Here is a 16,264-nt window from a genome sequence, read left to right on the forward strand (position 1 = left end):
GAAAACTTGCTCCTTGCGGTGACAGGAAAATGTTTCTATTTGTGAGAGCAGGAACTGACCAGACATGCTGAATGAAAAATGCATGACAGGCCCAGGTAATTATTCCAAGCTCACTTGAGAAAGAGATAGGAAGGCAGCAAAGGGAAATTAAAAAATCCATCATCAGGCTTGACTATGATCAATAAACTGCCTATAATTAAATAGTGACTGCCGCTGATATGAGAGCGTATACACCCCCAGCCCCTTCCTTTAGTAAGCATGAGAACTGAACCCACCCTATCTCTTCTCCCGGTAGGTCCGATGCCGGCATCCACAGACAGGCTCATCCTGCATGGAAAAATGATCATCCATGGAGCTGAACGCTGCCGGTCTCATAAATAAGACAGATGCAACGGTTGAGAGGGTGTCCTGACAAGAGGTATCTGACTGTCCAGTTCCCTCTCTCCGACCGCAGGGGTGTAAATCAGACGTCTGCTTGTCTGGGAACAACGGGCCTGAAGGGTAGAGGAAGGAGAACAGAGGTCCGGTGAGGTTGTCTTCTGCTCTTTAGCTTCCTTCTCCCCAGGGAAGGATTTGCTGAACGTCCTTTGCTTTTTGTTTGCCACCCAACGTCAGATTAGTACAGGTATGCTCAGTTGCACCAGAGGGTTTCGAAATAAAACCACAGCCTCCTGCTGCTGGCAACTGAGCAGCACCAGAGGCAAAGCTGGCGGTGAAGGAGAGGGCAGCCAGCACTTATCTGCAGGGAACAGAAATTGACACACACTTCTTCCAAAGGCCTGCCAGTAGAATTCTGGTTCTCCGCTCAGCGCACATGAGCAGATAAAGCACAAAATCCTATCGTTTGTAAAGCCTTTCTGCACCCTCTGCCTTGCTTGGCTACCATCTTTCCCTTCATTTATCTCTCCCCTGGCTATCATCAATAACCACACACTGGGAGTTTATATTGTTCCACTTCAGGTGCATTGAATTTAATCCAAACAACAGGTCTGCTAGAAGTTACCCAACTGATTTGACAGTTTGAAGGTCGGTGCAGATATCTTTGGATTGAGGTTGAGAATCAGAGTTGCACAGTGCTTAAATCTTACAATTTTCATGCCAGGAAATCCAAGAGTGTATTTATTCAATGATAATTCATACATTTATGCACTGAAGTGTGGAAAAGGGGTTGCTTGGCGAAAACTGTCCATTGAAATTTTTATCCCTGAGTCTGTGACTTCTCAAAAATATTGATAACAGTGATCAAACTTGCCATAGCTTATCCGTCGGCTCCTTGGGCGTAGCAAGACACAGCTGCAAATACCACAGTATTCTCAGTCTTAAGTTGATACAGAGAACGTGTGAGCAAACAGTTGCCTATTTAAACATCCAGCAGACAGAGAGCAACATCATTATTCATTTGCAGTCTTGGTTCTGGCCACCTGATGAATGTAAATCCAACATTCACTCTGCTTCAGCTATGTTTCTGGTCGCCACCAACACCAGCGCGAAATATGTGGCTGACTAGCTGATAAAATGTTCCACCGTGGTCACTGTTCGGTGCTGGGCAGGTTTTGTACAGTGGATTATTAGACCTTTTTTGCTTTCTAGTGGCTAGGAGTCAATGCAGGCCATGAAACCAGAACAGTTGGTTGAAAGATGCAAAAATGCTCCATTGAGCAGAGGGGAAGTGAAGAGTTGATCATAATTCACTGTTTCCATTGTTGTGAGTGACACTTTGTCAATACAAGTAGCCAATGCGATCAATTGTTGATATAAAATATGTATTTGAGCCACTTCGGCACAGCATCGATAATTCAGTTTGACTATTTTCGTTTTTTTAATACTTCAAATCAAACCAGTGATCAGTGCCACAAAATCAGTGCATGCACAGAACTGACACTTATTACACTTAGTATTGTAATGATGCGCCTCAATCTAACCTCACTTCCAACCACAATACGCATAGGTGAATCTCGTCTGATTACAAATGTCAGCTGGTAAAAAATTTAATGAAAACTAAACTCTTAACAGCCGCGTTGTGATATATCTAATTTTACAGCTTTGTCTTGGATCATTAGCAAAGCATCTGGTATGGTGTGTCCTGACGATAGTCCGAACCTGACAGCTCAGCAAGCATTAAATCAAGATGTATTACAATGTAGCCTCTCAGTGACATTTACACATTTTATTTTCGGTATTTAGAGCAGACTTCAAATCATTAAATGAGCAATGTTACAAGCTGTGAAACTTGAGGAGTGAAAGACTCTAGAAAATGTTTCAAGACCTTTTCATACTTTGTTTCAATACATTTTTTTCCTTTTGCACCTGCATCTTACACACATTAGCTCTGCAGACATTTCTCGAGCCTTCCAGCTGAAACACCGTGCACCATACATCATTAAGCAGTTCACGAGGCTTCACTGTGAATTCAAAGCTGACAGGTTAAGAAGAGAGGAACTTGACAAATCTTTGGCCAGTGCCCCATCTATAAGCCAGCGGCGGGGTGACCCCGAGGAAGCTAAAGCAACATGATTCCAAAATTTACTGACTCGGGGGTAACAAGGTCTAGTTGTAAGGCAAACAGCATGTCCCTGGGATGCAGTAAATAATGGTGAGCACCACGGTGCAAGGCCACAGGGTCAGTGCATGTACAGTATGTTTGCATCTGGCCAGTAAGTATTTCTATGCATCTGGGTGGGTGGGCATGTGTGGGCTTTTGTCTACGACTGCCCCAGCCAAACTAAGACTGATCTGGAGGATGAACAAGGAAGAGTTTCTTTCTTTTTACATATCACCTTTATACTTTTCAACCTCCGAGCCAACTTTGATGAACGATTACATCAAATCTGTTTATCTCTGTGTCTCTTTAAGGTCTGATCTTACAGTGCACAGTGTTGAAACGGTGCATCGGTCATCTTGGTTGATTTTAACGATAGACTGATCAACCTGCAAGAACAATCCTGCCTGTGGGGCAGGAGGAGTGCAGTTGTCAAACGAGCAGAGACAAATGGAGATGCAGAAGGACAGATTCATCTAAGTAATCATCTTATTATATGATAGGAATCTGTGTGGGCAGATTCAACTGCTGCGCCCTCGCAATGTCTCCGACTTAATCACAGCGTCCGCCCCCTCCTCCCTCCCTCACAGAGATTATCCCCTCCTATCGTGGCATCTATTTGGCTGTCACTGAAACACGGCCCGTGCCTTAACAGAGCTCTTTTATGCGGGCAACTGGAATTCAATTAAGTCGCAGACAAGAGATCACATCTGGAGACATATGGGTGTCGATGTGCACGCTAGCTTGATGATGATGATTTGACTTTGTCGTTTTTAGCCTCAAGCGCCTCCATGAGGAAGACATGTGTGGTTTTGGGTGGAAAGTCTCAATCGATGTCAATGAAAGTTTGGACGGACGTTCATCATACCTGGATCCGGACAGCTTCCCTTGAACCTGGGACACGCCATGTCTGTTGACAAGGCTCCACATCCAATCACAGTCCAGTGATGATAGTTGTAAACATCTCGTTAATCCTTATGGTGCGTTCACAACAATCACAAAGCAAATTTTTCGGGCGAGGAGTTTGCATACACAAGTCAAGATTACGTAAACAAGTCAAGGCAGAGACTTGACGAGACAAGACGGACGCAGCGTTGAAAGACGCGGAATTTGCATAATTGGATTCACTCACTCGAGTTACCGTTGAGATCCTCCCGATGTCACCTGTGTCCGCGTCCGACAAACGGGCGGATATTCGCGGGTTGTGTTTACTCGCGTGACTCATGCAAGTAAACTTACATTTTTACAATGCAGAACAAACAACATCTGAATCTTACTGGATTCCATATTCGTCCCTCTCTGTCTGGTGACCTATACAGTATGTACAAGAAGGAATCACCCTGCAGTCTCTGTGCCGCTTTATTCCCACGAAAGTACTTCTTCATTGTCACTTTTTGTTTTGTCAGTTAATGTCCCCCAGTGACAAACAAAAGTCTCTACATAGTGACCCACTGTCCATTCCTGCGACCTCCGGTTGACCTGCTACTGACCACTACCAATCAATTAACATTTTCTTGAGTCAAATACACACACACACACACACACGCCCATCACCTGACCCACTCAAGCATGCGACAGTTGGGGTCGACTGCCAGTCCAATAAATCTGACCAGAAAGCAGAGACCAGCTCACCCCTGTTTACTTTTAAGAGCCCTCTCTGACTCTAAGTCTCTCCCTCCCTCCCTCCAATTGATTCATAGCCCCAGGCGTGAAGGTTGATAGCATCCAACAGTGAACAATGAGCACCTGTGTGTGTGTGTGTGTTTGTGTGCGTGCATGTGCTTAACCATGCAGTAAGAGTGACCTTCCCACAGTTGTTCTGCTGCTGGAGTGTCCGTATGAGTCCGTTCTGGTTTAGAGGAAAACCACACCGCTCCTCTCTACTTGCATTAACAGGCCCCCTGTGTGTGTGTGTGTGTTTGTGTGTACAGACACCAAAAATAAATACACTGCAGGTTTACATTCCCCTTAAGATGTACTGAAAATCAAAAGGTCATCAGAAATGCTTTGGTCACATTATTAAAAAGATGGATGCTGTGCACACCGTGCAAAGTTTATTATGGAGACACTTGTGGGTGCAAGAAAATGAATCTGTGTGTACCATATCATCTGGCGGGTGTGATCTATGTGAGTGTAATGACATGAATGCCATTAGCCTTTCCTCAATAAATACATTCATGTACATCTGTTGGGCAAAAGTGAAAATGGTCACAGGACACCGAGACAAAGAGCAGGATCTCAGAGACGGCAGCCTTTCAAATCCAATCCCAGTCAGATTTAATATTTTATGCCAACACTCATTTTAATGTCAGTGGAGCTAAGGTCAGCTGGGGGGGCAGAGACGGCCTCAAGCCGCTCCCTGCCAAAGCAAATCAGCCAGAAATGTCAAAAAATATCAAACAAAAACAAAAATGGATTGTGTTGCGCCAATGCCATCTAGATAGTCGTGGTCTCTTTCATTGTAAGACACCTGATTAAAGGCGAATGTAAGTGAGCCAATGGCAGTGTCAGTAGTTACACATTGAGTTGTTGAACCCACAACATTACCACAGAAATCCCTCATCACCCATGAATAGAAAGCACCTGCTAACTCTGATGAGGGCTGCTTCAGTTATGTGTTGCTGGTATTTTCCATGCCGACTCGCTGCCGGGACACCTGAACAGAACCGAGCCATCATTAATGTTGTATACCATTTGAGCACATTTGAGTTTTTCAATGTCAAAACGCCCATTGCTGTTCCCCTTGTGTAATTTCCACACCAGACGCTATCACACTGGCCTAGATATAAGACGACCCTGGTCATGTCAGGCTCTTCCAACAATCAGAAAGATTTCTCTTGCTGTTAGCCTTTTATTCATGCCTGTCATCATTAGAGATGGGAATAACAGCTCTTTGAAGGGAGTCAGGTCTCATGACTTGTCTACGTATATTTTTGGCTGGAGGCCAGCCCAATGAACACAAGTCTGTCCTTGACTCACAGACTGGCTGAGTGATGAAGTCAAATCATCACTGGGTTCGTAAGTGACAATGAAGATCGTTCGCTGACCTGCTCTGACAAATAGGTTCACATTCGGATTTTATTTTTGCTGTTATCGCCGAAAAATGCATCTGAACGCATCTGTGGTCTTGGCTGGCTGGTTCTCACTGTTCACGCCAAGAGCAGAGGATTTACAGCAGACAGTGAAATTTGGGAGCGACGTACGAGAGCAGCTCTCGAGCACAACCTTCGTTCGGACCAAAGACACATTGAAAAGAATCATATCGTTTTGCATACTTGACCTCATCATGACATTCAGTGACAGCAGTGATTTCCTAGTCATTTGACTAATAGTTTCAAAAAGTATCAAAGACGTTGGTAGACACTTTCAACTTGTTTTCACTGAACAGGAATTATTTTTCTCTGTGGCAACAAAATGCATCGTTCATGCTACAAGTTAAAGTGGGTTTGTAGAAAAACCTTTAGGGCAGACTTACTCTTGAAGACAATATGAAGGGATAACAAATTCCCTAGCAACGCCGTTGCCAGATTGGGCAGTTTTCCACCCAGTTGGCCTCAGAGACAAATTGATTTTGAGTCTCCTTGAGTGTATCCTTTAAACTGATTACAAATATGCTTGTCCCAATTGAGAATTCAGAGCCAAAAAGATTGGAAAATAGGGCCCGCAGCTTTCCATAAATGTGCACTTTGACAGCATCTGTTCTATGGTACTGAGTTCATGTATGTATCTCTATATTTGTTTGCTTGTATGGGTCATTTTGGAGGGTGATAACAAAGGCCCTGTCTTGTGTTTGGGTATGAGGATTTTGCGTTTTCCCTGTTGTTTCACATGATGATAAGAACATGTAATATGTTATCCAAATTATTTGTTCAACAAATGAATTATGTATAAGCCATGATAACATTAAAGTTTTACTTTAAATGGCTTGTGACATTCGTTCAGCTCTTCTCTCTCCCGGTCTTGTGCGTGTTGGAGTGCAGCTGAATCCTCCTAACTGTTACTGTCATCACCCTGTCTAATGTCGGGGCCCTTCGCTTTGCTAAACAAGGCATTTCACCACCATACCAGGGGCCCCACGCCACGGACTCGGACGCCCAATGCTTTCAACTTCAACACACCTGTGCGACCCCCAACGCCACAGCCATTTCCCCCTGTCCGCTAACAAACAAGGACAAATGGGGACTTTTTCTTTTCCCACTGGGAGGGGATGTTGTCGATGAAGGATCCAGCCCATGTCTCATCAGTTCCGTCAGAAGTATACATGCTTTGGTGGCTCATTAGTCCGGTTTTTCAGTGGTCTAAACACCGCTGTTGTTCAACAGATGTTGTAACTGATAAGACTCGAGGGGAAATCAATCACTTGAATAAACACACTTTTTAGGGCCGTGACCAAATCCCACTGGGATTACCATTTGCAAGCAAAGATGTACATGCAGATATTTGATTTAAACCCGTAGTATTTCTGTAAAATCATTTTTACCAAAATAATACAACTCAATACAGCAGAATTGTTTATTTACTTTATTACCAAGGATTTCACAGATCAATCTGAGAGGACATCACAAGATTTAAAGGGATAGGAAACAAAAACAAATGTTGCAGAAAATGGTTAATTTAATCGGGGACACATTTTTGCAACTAAATATTTGTCAAGAATTTTTTCATCAATATCTTTCAAACCGGCAGGCAAACCTTTCTTTCTTTCTGGTTCACCAACCTTAACCATGGGTTGATTGCCATAACCATGATGACAAAGGTCCTCTCACATTAACAAAGAACTTATTTGAACTCAAACCATGGTCTTCTCCTAAACCGGTGCCAGTTATTTTTTTTATGCTGCTAAACCTAATCAAATCTTTACCATAGCACAGTCACATCATAAAAAGGTTAGTTAATTCATACATTTTTTTGAATTTATATTTTTAAAGGTTTTTTTACAGTTCAGATGTGGCAGATTTCCTGCTGCTGTTGGGACCATTGTTTTTTCTTTGGGAAGGGACAAAACCTATATTGTCATTTAGGTTGGAGGACTTCTTCAATACAACTGAAGGCTCCCTGATGTGACACAAGAAATTTGGGTGACAGCATAACTGTTTTGTGTCAATCCCCCTTTTCTTTTGTCATAGAAATCACAGCAAAATTACGCGTTTCCAATCCACAGTCCTCGCTTTGCAAATGAAATAACTCCCCCTACTCTGCTGCTCCATAAAGGTCACGACTTGACCTAAATTGTATTATGCTACAAGTACACGGCCTGAGCCATAGCCAGCTGAAAGTTGAATGTTCTCACTTCACATTCTCTCCCTCTGCATGTCTAATACATATTTCAACAGCTTGAATCCAGCCCAATGAATAAAACCACTCTGGATTTAAACATGAAAGAAGGTCAACCAAAATATGGATACTACTTACCCACACACACACACACACACACTAAGACGCGAGCGCACACATTGAGTTTCCTATGCAGTCTTTGAGTCGTTTTGCATGGCATAAATGTAACTTCAGAAAGGCCAGGGTGCACAGGTCTCCCAGTCTCCAGCACAGCCCACATCGTTCTCCATGCATCATTACCATTGCAGAAACTTTGAGCCAACAAACAGCTCAGTGGCACTGCTCTTCTTTAAAGGCAAGAAGGGAAATGGAAAAATACACATGCGCACACACGCACCCACACACGCACACACACACGCAGAAAATGCTCAGACTTTCAGTCTAGACTACACACACTTTCATAAAAGTTTCAACTTTCTACCCCAAAAACAATTAAGAGCATGGACAAGCATACTCAAACACACACACAACACACACTCTTCACTAAATCCAAAATGGACTGAATTCACATCTGAGAGTTGTAATTAATAGTTGGAATATACACTCAACGCTATGAAAGCCACCCCTCAGCACTTTTCCCTGCAGAGGAACTTTCAAATAATTAAAACGAGTAATCAGATACACGCACAAGTGGCCAGCGTGTCTAAAGATAGATGGTAGCTTCTTGTTTCCCACTATCCCAAGACAATATTCGTCCTTGCCTCGCAAAGGAAGCAAAGGATAAATAAAAGAAGACATTGGCAGCACTGGAATAATTATACGCCACTCTTTCCAATCTGCATAAATAAACATTCCCTGGGCAAGAGAGAAAGAGAGCGCTCATGGTTATGGTTAAAATCATTTTTCAGGCTGTGGCCCGCCACATTTCAAAGCGTGTTTATGGCTGCGAGCGTGTTTTACATTGTAGATGAAATATTTGGTTTAGTTTGGCCGGGCCACGGCCAGTGACTCACGGTGCAGGATTGATGCAGAGTGTGTATCCCAGTGTGACATTAACCATTCATCTCTGACCTACAGCGCAGCAACACCGGCAAACTCGACAAGCTCTCCCCTGAAGCGTTATTGGGTGATCTATAGGTGCTTCAGGGACCTGCTCTGACGTGCCCATGCCATCGTTGTTTTAAAAGATATACCTGAGGGTTTAATGCAAACCCGACTATGGCAATGAAGGGAGGCGTCACCAAATGATTAGGGTATAACAAACAGTACATGGACAACACACTGCTTCACTGGTGCACAGTTATGGTGGCACAATCAGCGAAATCCATGGGGGAGTTAAAATTCTTCTTTCTCCAAACAAAATTCATCAGCTCGAGTGGCTCAGTGGCTGCCTCCTTAAGCTTGATTCGTGGATTTGCATCATAGCAATGGAGCCTCCACATGTCGGGATTGTGACTACAATATTGACAATACAAATTACAACGGAGCCTGGGCGGGGGGGAGAGCTTAGCTCCACTCAAACAAACCATTATCTATTTTTTAATGCTGCAATAAATGATAGCCCTTCAAGAAATGATTCAAATCGAATCAAACCAGTGTCCCATCGCTACGGAGTTTTATCGCGGATCTGTGCCACGTGCAAAACCGTGGTGAAATATGCCGACCGTGGAAAACGCATGTGGCGGCTGCGCGATCATGCGTGATTTGAGGCGCTTGTGTTGCCCGATGGCGACACGGACTGTCGGCGCCATTAAGACTGTTGAAGACAACATTGAGAAGTAGTAGCACACATCCCGCAAAGACGTCTATACTGCAAGGCTACTGCTCACCACCCACCCTTTCTATCACACTCAATGAAAGAACTAAATTCAACTTCACTGCGAAAACTACTTAAAAATGTTTTTTTCTCTCTCTCTCTCCTCCCTGTCTTTGCACATATTTCTACCAAAGTCCCCAAGAAAACATTCGAGTGAGACAGATGAGAGTTAAAGTGCCTGTGGGTGTGTGCATTCGTGATTGTCTGTCCGTAAGCTCCGTTACAGACGCGCATATCTGACACCAACAAGGGTTTTAATTGTGTAAATAGGATGAAACAGCATAAAAGCAACACCAGTTACAAAGGCACACAATCCACACATTATGTTTTTTTTTCTTTCAGTGTATGCCCGCATTCTTTTAAAGGCTCATGCATGAAAAAATACAAAAGCCAAGTTTGAAATAAACAACATGCATAATTGGAACAGGCCTTTGCTCGGGCCCCTACACAGTGAATAATGATAATGTGCATCAAACAAATACCCATTACACGATCCAATTTGAACATTCACGAGACCAGCGTCTGTCTACGTCGAGCAGCTCGGCTAAATGAACTCTTGATGATGCATTATGTTGCCTGCTGGCACCACATGTCCAGTTTTATCTGATAGGATGCTATGAGTCACCGTCCTTGTTCACAGCTGCTATCTGTTCGCCTGATCGAGACACTTGTTGCCCGTAGCTGTTTACACTTATTCTGCAAAAGGCCGCCGCTCCAGCTCCCAAAGCTTTGTGGGGACGCTGGGCTCCCCCGGGCTTAACAGGGCCTTAATCAGATAGCACACCGATAAACGTCCCTGCACACACACACAGACACACACACACACACACACACACACACCCTGCATACAGATATGCACTTCCTCAAATGCAAACTACAGCCTTTTTGTGACAAAACCAAAACAAATCTACATGCACACAGAATCAGACACAAGCAAGCAGGGGTCCAGATCAGCACCAGCATGCATGGAGTGACTTAAAAAGCAGGACTGGTTTGGCTTGACGGTCCATCGGCCACCACGCTCCATCAACCCCTCCATCAGCCCGTCCATCTGTCCGCTCGTCCGTCTGTCAGTGCTGAGATGAAACGCTCCGGCTTCCCCGACCTGAGCTCAGCTGACAGACTGAGCAGGCTTCACTCGACTGCAGCGCCACTACATCGTAGCACTACTACATGTAATACAGCTGTTCCACAACATAACTCAGGGTCACACACTTAAGTGTCGAATCATTTCTAATGTGTTTGTGTCGGAGATTGTGTGTGTTGAGCCAAAGCTTGGTTCAAACATGCAGTTGATTAAACCTTTCATTTGTAAATTTCACCAAAATGTATACTGGTATACCAATTTAAATAGGTTTAGTAACATTTGGGGGAGATCAGTGTTGTCATACATTAACAGGAATAGATTTGACACAAACTTTCATTTGTACTTTTTTTGTTCCAACGCAACATTGAGCAGCAGATGCTGTCATTCAGACCTAATGGACCAGCTTCTCAGATTAATACATACAGTGCTTTGAGTCAGAGTTAAAATCGTGATTGGCTGCATGAAAATTCTTAGGGGTTGCAAAATGATGAACTGAAGAGAATCGTGGTAATGGCTTTTAATTAAAATCAGGAGGATTTCTCATCATCATGACACAAAACTTGGATGTCATTATAAGATATGAGCCACATTTTTTTTAATCCTTTATTTATTTTTTTCATTATGCCTATGAGGGATTAATTGTAACCTAAAAAACTGAGGTTGTAATTTCTTTCCCCAAGAAGCAGTAATGAGCTTCCATATTGAAAGGGGAAAAATTGCTTCTGCTCAAATTTGTGTATTTTGTTTTTACATAATTATGTGTATTTGTCACAACCATCCATTCACTATAAATGGCCACAAGTCCAAAGAAAAATGAGAGCAACTGCTTTGAATGATTCAAGTGTCAAGTAGTGCTGCACATACAGGTTTAACTATGCAACCAGACACCAATTAGTTACGCATCACAACAGATCACTGTGTGAAATCCTAGGTACTAAAGGCAACTGAATCCAAACTGTTTGTAGACTGCTTGACCTTAAAATAAAAATAAAAAATGCAAAGCAAAAACTTAAAGACGAAAGTGTCAGAGTTTGCATGGCCGTCCCTGGCCAGAAGGGGGTGTGAGAGCCCCATGTGTCTCTTCCCTCTCTCCCCCTGACCCTTCATCTGTGAGGACGTATCCCTCCACCATGCCTATGGTTAATGTGGAACACCCTCACCCATGAATATATAGGTTCTGGTGGTGATGGAGGCAGGTAGACTGGAGATGCCCTGCGGGTGAACCTCGACTTTTGATTGACACCGGCAGCCTGTCCGGCCGGTCTGAATTCCAGGCGGCTGTTCGCTCAACTTCCAATTGCTGCCTTACTCATTACTGCAGCAAACAGACAGATATTTGTTAATGAATCCATACGCTCCAGTAACCCAACCCCCCTTTAGAGGCACTGGGAGAGCGCCCACGTCTTCTCAGCAGGCTCTTCTTGGGCTGTGTAGGGGGTAAGGTGGAAGGGGTCGGGGCAAAGGTCAAGGGCGGGGTCACAGGGTTTTAAGCAGCTAAGGTTCATCAGGCAGAGGTTATCTGAGACTAATGGACTGGTTAAAAGAACTGCAACAATACTGAGTGTCACTGTAGAACTTCTTCTTAGTTCTTCTAAGTTATGCAGCAGAAAAAAGGACATCACCCACATTTCGCACGCGTGTGCACACATACAAACCACATAAGTATGATCTAAAATAGGGTTAAGAAAACCACTGCTTTTCTTTGTTTTATTGTTAATAGTTATTCTTGGGGGTTTTCTCACTTTAAGCTAGGCCACTTTGGCTGCAGATGTTTCCTGTCATTCAAACGAAACAAACGTTAAAAATGAACTGAATACAGCGATAGTCAAGTGGAACAGATGCCAGTCCCACTAAGCTCACTGTTGCTGTGGTGAGACTATGATGAGTTTCATAATGACATGTTTGTGTGCCCTCAAGTGAATGAAGTCATCTCTGATACTGCCCAGTGGTAGACGATTAAGCTCCTGATACCGTCTATCTCAAAGCACGCAGAGCAGTGCACGTTACATTACAAAACAAACTGCATTCGTAGCACGGACTTATGTAAAGTGATCCTCAAAGACACGTGCTTCTGATTCCAGCCGTAAGCGAGAAAATGAAACGATAAGGTTGACTAATAATAGGCCACACTTTCAATCAGCAGGTGTCAGGTGAGTATTTGTGGTGGCGGGATGTAATGGGATTACGCCACTGAAGTGAACCTGATCACACCAATCTGATTAATGTGACAACTAACCAATGTCTTTTGGCAGCATGGTTTTAAGGGTGGCATTGGTCGGTCCACCAGTTTGTTCCACATTGTATCTCAACAGTTATTGGACGGAATCGTCGTGAAAATGTGTACGGACGTTCATGGTCCACAGAGGATGAACCACAATGGCATTGGTGAGCGGCCAATATTTCTCAGTGTACGAGAGTGATAGTGTTACCCGAGAGTGTCTCGGTTGTCTCTATTGATGACATTTTGGGTTGCATAGTTCAAAAGTAGGTTAGTAGTGTAGTTAGAGTCATTTCAGTTAAGCAGCATCTTTCTGTAATGTTTTTGAAGTCTAAGAAACTGTACACATGGGACAAGTAGAATTTTAATGAAGTGTCAAACAGGCTTTCCATTGTTGAGAGCACTGCAGAGCTACTAGCACGTCTTTAGACTAAGTCTTGATAAAGTAGGTTCCCAAACTGCCAAAACAAAGAAAGACGACACAGAAGCAGCGCAAAGTGTTGTGTTATCAAAGTTTTTAATGACAACTTTCAGCGCCCTTTGGCAATCATAATTGATGATTCATTGCTGTGGTGCAACGGTCTAATAAGAGCCACATGATAACCATAACACACAAGAGAATCACCACTGTAAAAAACAATGCCCTATTCATTTTTTTCCATTCGTCTTTCAAGAAAATGAAGAACAATTATCTCCACCAACAGAAAGCCCGTGGGGACAATCTTTAATTTATTCCCTCTCTTTTGAACCCCAGTATTCAGTGTCAACAAAACATTTGCGTTCGGAGGAATATGGTTACGTCAGATCCCATATCCCTGCAGAATGAAAGTAAACCTTACAACACTGGCACACAGGTTGAAAGAAGTGTGCAGGAAAGGGCTTTGGTGGTGGATAAGGCTTAGACATAAATGGCTACTGTGTTGGTGCTGAGAGATGTATCAAACCCTTGTGTCACCAACAGGCTAACTATAAAACAAGGGTTTTTTTTTCTTTTTCCTGGCTGTAAATTGTGCTCACGTTGACACTGTGTCCCCAAAACACACCACGCTTTTAATCTTTTGATCATGGTGCCAAATAAATCCATGTTTTTTCCCTTCTAGACCGCAGGGCGAAAAATAATAGGAAATGGCCCAGATGCACAATGGGCCACAGTCACTACATACTGATGTGGCGTATTTATTTGCTGTGCATCTATCTGTGTGTGCATTTTTTTTATAGTGCTCATAGTGTTTCTTGGTGTGCGTGAAACAGTAAAAGATAGATCCAAGAGCTTAGAGGCAGATTCATTTCAAGAACACTTCCTAAGCGTTTTGAATTAAGCCAAACAATGACACTCGGCAATAAAGAATGAAGAAAAAGAAAAAGCCCGCCGGCCCAATACACAGTGCTATCACTGTGTAACGGCTCACAAACAACACAATTTCTCAGTTCAGTGACTTTATGCCCTCCGCCAGCAAAACTGTAGTCTGAGGCTGATGAGAGCTGATTTATGCTACTTCAGGCTTCAAACACAAGCAGATTTAGAAGCATTGAAATGGAAATCAATTTCAGACCAGACAGAAAGAATACAATATAATATGATATAGTGATGCCACAATACAAAATGACAGGTAACTTGAATGATCATTGTGCCATATGACATCTGTGGCTACAATCACATACTACAAAATGTAGACAGCATATTTCCATATTCTTTCAAGATAGTCTGAATACAACCTCAATAATAAGTTGAAAATTCCCATCACCGTATTTAATGTTGAGTTCCATTATACCTCAGAATTCGGACCCCGGAAGTCGGGGTGGTGATTTTTTCCCGAACTCCTGAGTCGAATTTGAACTGGAACGCAGCACAACACTGTAATGAAATAATAAAGAGTCCTGTTCGCCAGACTCAGCTTAAATGGAATAATTGATGGAATGGAGGCTGAATCAGGAAGACATTGTTTCTTTGTTGCAGGCAATTATACACAATGATGGAGAATATATTAAATTTCTGTGAATCAATTATTCTAAATATTACACACTGTAGCTTGAATACTTTGATTTAAGATCATATACCGGCAAAACTAATAGTACTTATTAGCAGGGACGTCCCCAGGGACGTATGCCAGGATCCTGTTTGTGGACTTCAACTCGGCGTTCAACACCATCATCCCTGAACTCCTACATCAGAAGCTCACCCAGTTCTCAGTGACTGCTACCACCTGTCAGTGGATCATCAGCTTCCTGATTGACAGGCAGCAACATGTCAGACTGGGGACAATCTCATCCAAAACCCGGTCCATCAGCACTGGCGCCCCACAGGGGTGTGTCCTCTCCCCGCTGCTCTTCTCCCTCTACACTAATGACTGCACCTCAAAGGACCCCTCTGTAAAACTCCTGAAGTTTGCAGATGACACCACCATCATTGGTTTGATCCAGGATGGTGGAACAGCTGGTCCAATGGTGCAGTCACAACCACCTGGAGTTAAACCCCAAGAAGACTGTGGAGATGACAGTGGACTTTAGGAGAAGTCCCCCCTCACTCCCCCCCTCACCATCCAGAACGACACAGTGTCCACTGTGGATTCATTTAGGTTCCTGGGATCAACCATTTCACAGGACCTAAAATGGTCTCCTCACATTGACTCTATCCAGAAAAAGGCCCAGCAAAGGTTATACTTCCTGCGACAGCTAAGGAAGTTTAATCTGCCTAAGGAGCTGCTGACCACTTTCTACTCAGCCATCATTCAGTCTGTCACCTGCACCTCCATCACTGTCTGGTTTGGGACAGCCACCAAACGGGACAGGGCAAGACTGCAATGGACAATTAGGACTGCAGAGAGGATCATTGGAGCTGACCTTCCCTCAATCCAGGACCTGTACCGGTCCAGGGTCAGGAAAAGGGCAGCAAAAATCTCTGCAGACCCCTCACATCCTGGTCACAAACTGTTCAACCTCCTTCCCTCTGGTAGGTTGATACAGGGCAATGTTCGCCAAAACCAGCCGACACAAAGACAGCTTCTTTCCCTAATCAGTCACTCTGTAGAATGCTCAGAAATAGCCCCCACCCTCACACTGAACAAAGTCAATCAACACTGTTCTGCTCATCTACCTCATGTATATTTCAATCTTACAATTACAATATAGTTATTAATATATTGCCATTGCACTGAACTGCCTTGCACTATATTTATATTTAAATCTTAAATCTCAGACTATACTGATATTGCACCATTCCTTCCCTCTCTTCAATTGTTATGGTATATTTTTTGTAAATTTGTAAATTCTATTGCATTGTTACACTGTATACTTAACAATATTTTTTTAAAATTTCTTACTGTCCTTTCT

This window comes from Scophthalmus maximus, chromosome 3, assembly GCF_022379125.1.
Source record: "Scophthalmus maximus strain ysfricsl-2021 chromosome 3, ASM2237912v1, whole genome shotgun sequence".
Classification (NCBI taxonomy): domain Eukaryota; kingdom Metazoa; phylum Chordata; class Actinopteri; order Pleuronectiformes; family Scophthalmidae; genus Scophthalmus; species Scophthalmus maximus.